This window comes from Penaeus vannamei, chromosome 30, assembly GCF_042767895.1.
Source record: "Penaeus vannamei isolate JL-2024 chromosome 30, ASM4276789v1, whole genome shotgun sequence".
Taxonomy (NCBI): domain Eukaryota; kingdom Metazoa; phylum Arthropoda; class Malacostraca; order Decapoda; family Penaeidae; genus Penaeus; species Penaeus vannamei.
In genome coordinates, this window is record NC_091578.1 from 19,746,476 (window position 1) to 19,751,813 (window position 5,338).

Here is a 5,338-nt window from a genome sequence, read left to right on the forward strand (position 1 = left end):
ACCTGTTGTCAGTCCAACGTGAACAGCATGTCCAGGTACTTGATCGTTACCCCGATCTGTTCAACGAAGGGCTGCCTCCAGGTGTGGTGCCACACATGAAGCATAAAATCAAAACCACGGACGACCAACCCGTCCGTGTGAAACAGTGGCGCCTCCCGGAGAGTACACGGCTGTACATCCGTACGGAATGCGACAAGATGCTTGCAAATGGGGTGATCGAGCTCATCATGGCTCTCTCCCGTTGCGCTAGTGAAAAAGGATAGTTCGACACGCTTTTGCGTTGACTACCGTGCTTTGAACGCGAAAACAGTTTCAGATGCGTATCCCATACCCAGAATGGACGCTGCCATTGATCAGCTGGCAGGTAAGTCTTGGTTTAGTGTCCTCGACGATCAAAGCGCATACTGTACTGTTGAGGTCGATGAGAGGGACCGAGAAAAGACAGCTTTCTCGGACGGCGCCCGTCTGTTTCAGTTTTCGCGTATGCCCTTTGGATTGACGACGGCCCCGTCAACTTTTCAGAGGGCTATCGCCGCCGTTCTCAACCCGGTGTTGGGCCACCACGCGCTGGCATATCTTGACGATGTCGTAATATACAGTGCAGGGTTTGAGCAGCACCTATCTCACCTCGATGCCGTGTTGCAGTTGGTCGCTGGAGCAGGGTTCAGGCTTAAAAAACTTTTCGTTTTTTTGGCCACTTGATTACGCCGGACGGTGTTTTGCTTGACCCTGACAAGGTTACAGTGATACGAGCCATAAAGACACCACGCAACCAACGGCACGTTCGCCAGTTCTTGGTGGCAACTGTTTTTTTTTTCGCAGGCACGTGCCCAATTATGCAAGGGTCGCATCTCCTTTAACTCGGCTCCTGAAAAAAGATACAAAATTTTCATGGGGCAAACCTCAGCAGGAGGCTTTTGAACGGCTTAAGCAGGCGCTTGCCACCGCGCCTTGCTTGATCCAACCAAATTTTGAAAAGCCCTTTGAGCTTCACACTGATGCTTCGGGCACGGCGATCAGTGCTTGCCTTATGCAGCTGGATAAGGTTGGGGAACTCCACCTGTTGCATATTTTTCTCGGAAGCTTAGGGATACCGAGACCAGGTACCCGACCATCGATCTGGAAGCCCTCGCTGTTGTCGAGAGCACTAGGCATTATCACCCTTACCTTTATGGGAGACGATTCCGTATCTTTACAGATCACAGGCCGTTGGTATCAGTCTTCCGCAAGCCAACTGCCTCGGTAAGGATGACGCGATGGGCTCACGAACTGACATTTTACGACTTCGAGCTTCTTTATAAGCCGGGTCGAGTCCACCACGTCCCTGACTTCCTCAGTCGTCAGATCGCAGCCATTGCTGACCTCGATAGCCCCTTGCTGCAACCAGACTTGGTGGAGCGTCATCAGTGAGATGATCCCCTTTGGCAACAGCTCATAGAGTATCTGGAGGAATTCGAGCGGGTGTCCGTGGATATCCTCACTCTTACCCCTTCGGCGCGTGGAAATAAATACGTCCTTGTGCTGACTGACCATCTCACCCGGTTTGTCGAGCTGTTCCCGTTGGCATCGAAGGACGCCCAAACCGTAGCAGATGTGTTTCTTGCGGAATTCGTTACTCGGTACGGTCCCCCGCGGACCCTATTATCAGATAACGGCCTTGAATTCCGCAATCGTCTCTTTTCCGACATCTGTCATCACCTCCAGGTGAAGTCGCTCTTCACCACAGTCTACCATCCGCAAGCCAACGGTATGGTGGAGAGGGTGAATTGGGTGGTCAAGGACGCCCTGAGCACGCTCCAAATGGATGATCCTGATTGTTGGGACGATCTATTACCGCATGTGAGGTTTGCCATCAATTCCTCCATACACCAGAGCGTAAACGACGTCCCTTTGTACCTTCTCACAGGTCGGGACAGTCATTTTCCGCTCGTGGGATCAAACCACGTAATCTATGCCGAAGGGGCCTTGCCCTCATTAAGATTAAAACTCCGAGCAGCTGGTGAGGCCGCCCGAAAGGCTCGTGAGCGTTAGACCGCCGATCACGATCGAAGGCGGCGGGCTCGACCGCGGGAGTATAACGAAGGGGATCTGGTCTTTGTACATCGCAGCGTTATCCTGCACCCCAGTCACGGAACCAGACCCCTGGGTCCCCGATGCTTAGGGCCAGTCCAGGTCTTGAAAAACCTCGGGCCCGTGGCTTATGTGGTGAGGAGACCGAATTCAGATGGGCAGGAAGTCACCTTGCACCCAAATAAATTTAAAGCATTTCGGGTCACTGCGGAATTCGTCCCTCCGGACAACTTTCCCCGTTTGGACGGCACAGCCCCTCCGGACCCGGAATCGGACATGGGACCTTTACAAGATCCCGGTGCTGATAACCTCTTGGATTCGGAATCCTCGGCCCCGTCATCGGAGGGGGTAGACGATGAACCATGGGACCCTGGGTCTGACTGGGACTGTAACATTTAAGTTACCCCTAAAATAACAATTACATAAATAAAGACTTTGAACAAAACAATCGTGTAAAGTGCAGTGTACACTTCAACTGAAATTTAACATTTTGTTAACTGTGTAATGTAAAAATAAAATGTTTCATAAAGCCAAACAATTACATAAATTAATAATATTGTTTATTTTACATAATTATGTTGGTACTTTTACATAATCATCATAGCTATGTAATATGTACTTTTATTCCAAAATAAAGTTGGTTTCGATTGAATACGCTTCTTGATTCCTCACAACTGGTGACCCCTAAACTCGGACCATGTCGCTGAAGACAACTCCTAGTGAAGCGAAAGAAAACGCCGAAACTCCTTCCATCCACGCTGTAGCAGTGAAGCTGTCCCCCTTTTGCCCACAAGAAGCTACATCCTGGTTCCGGCGGGCAGAAATCCAGTTTCACCTGAGAAGAGTCAAAGACCCCCGAACGAAGGCAGACTAAGTGTTGGAGGCAATCCCCGAGCAGTTATTCCCTCGTGTTGCCGCATGGCTGGACAACCAGGACCAGAACCAAGACGTCGAATATGAAAACTTGAAGAGTTACCTTCTACAAGAGTTCACTCTCTCCGTCAGCGCCCGTGCCCAAAAGCTCCTGAGTCTTCCCCATATACCTCTGGGAGACACAACAGCACATGCAGCATGGAACGGGATGCAGGCTCTCGCTACACTCCCTGACCTCGACCCTACCACCAACAAACCACGGCGTGTGGACTTGATGCGAGAGCTGTGGCTGCAGCGCCTTCCCCCCTCTGTAAGATCTGCCCTGCATGAAGCCGACGAAAGTCGGAGCAGGGGCCCACAAGTGCCTACCTGGATGCCAGTGACCAAAAAAACGTGTAATGGGGCCACCACTCCCCGCTAAGGTGGCAACCCAGAACCCGAGATGCGGGAACGTCAACGCACTTGACAACTCAGCATCGGGCTTCTTTATTACGGACTCCCTATCTGGTCGCAAATTCCTCGTGGATACAGGCGCATTCCGTTCTCTGTTCCCAGCCACAGCAGAAAACAAAACTCGTTCCTGGACACGATCATCAAATGTCAAACTTGTTGCAGCCCCATCCCAATGTACGGTATCCAGACTATAGCCATTCAAGCCGCCGGACGCAGCTTCACTTGGGACTTCATCATTGCTGATGTTAAGACACCTCTTCTGGGAGCAGACATCCTCGGGCACCACGGACTACTCGTTGATGTCGCCAATCGTAGACTATTGGACGTAACAACCTTCTGCTCTACACCCCTAGGTTCCAATCATCAGTACACAGATATCTGCACTGTGAGAGCAGATACCCCTTACGACAGCCTCTGCAAAGAGTACCCAGACGTTTTTCGACCAGAACTCCGTCAGCAGCCTGGACAGCCAGCCAAACATGGAATATTCCATTACGTCAAAACGACAGGCCCTCCGGTACACTCAAAATTCAGGCTTTTATCTCCAGAGAAGCTTCAAGCAGCTAAACAAGCTTACTCCGAAATGGAACAGATGTGCATCTGTCAAAAGGCATCAAGTCCCTGGGCATCTCCTCTGCATCTTGTGCGGAAACCCGAAGGCACCTTGCGACCATGTGGTGACTATAGGCGTCTTAACCTGATCACAGAACCAGACCACTATCCTCTTCCCAACATGGCGGACCTAACCTCTAACCTTCATGGTGCCAAGGTTTTCTCTAAACTCGACCTCCTGAAAGGCTACTTTCATGTACCAGTATACCCTGAAGACATACCCAAAACAGCAATCATTACACCTTTTGGCACTTACACCTTTAATTTCTCCACATTTGGCCTACGAAATTCAGGGGCTACCTTCCAATGCATGATGGATGGCATTCTCGGAGACCTTCCCTTTCGCGCCTGCTATGTTGATGATACCCTCATCTTCTCAGGAGACCCCAACGAACATCTCCAACACTCGTGCGTCAAGACAAATGTCAATTTGGTGCCACATCCGTGGAATTTCTCGGGCACAAGATTTCGCCAACAGGCGTCTCACCCCTTCCAAGTAAGGTAGACGCAGTTTCACGATTTCCCCCACCAACCACTATCAAAGGACTCCAAGAATTTGTCGGCATGGAAAATTACTACCATCGTTTCCTTTCAAAGATTGCACACATCATGGAACCACTTTACAACTCCCTTGCCGGCAAACCAAAGAAATTGGAGTGGGGACCTGAGCAACAAAAAGCGTTCGAGACCACCAAGATTGCCCTTGCATCAGCTACAACTCTCACCTTCCCCACACCAGGCATTCCACTTACCCTTACCACAGACGCAAGCTCCATTGCTGTTGGGGCAGTCGTTGAACAGACCATAAGGGGTAAAACACATCCTCTTGGTTTTTTCAGCAGAAAGCTACGTCAAGCAGAGGTGAGATACAGCACTTTCGACCGCGAACTACTCGCTGTTTATCTTGCGGTGCGTCACTTTAAACATCTCTTAGAAGGCAGCGCATTCACCATCCTCACAGATCACCAGCCACTGGTACATGCTTTTTCCAAACCTGGTGATGCTTGGTCGGACAGACAACAGCGACAACTCTCCAGCATCGCCGAGTTTGGCTGCTCTATCAAATATACACCAGGGAGTATGAATCCTGTACCTGACGCACTATCAAGGGTGGAAATAAACTCTATAAACCTCGGAATTGACTACAATGAAGTAGCAAAGATGACCCAGAGACTACAGAATACCACACAGCCATCACTAGCCTGCAGTGGAAAGATGTTCACATTGGAGGCGAAGGCCGCACCATTCTGTGTGATGTAAGGACAAGTCGCCCACGCCCCCTTATCCCAAAATCTTTCCGCCGAAAAATCTTCAACCTCATCCATGGTCT

At 50.4% G+C, this 5,338-nt stretch overlaps 1 pseudogene; it reads left to right on the forward strand.

The window, feature by feature from the left end:
* Window positions 1-2,767: 2,767 nt before the first annotated feature.
* On the forward strand, window positions 2,768-3,364 carry LOC138867504 (uncharacterized; annotated as a pseudogene).
* The last annotated feature ends 1,974 nt before the right edge of the window (window positions 3,365-5,338 follow it).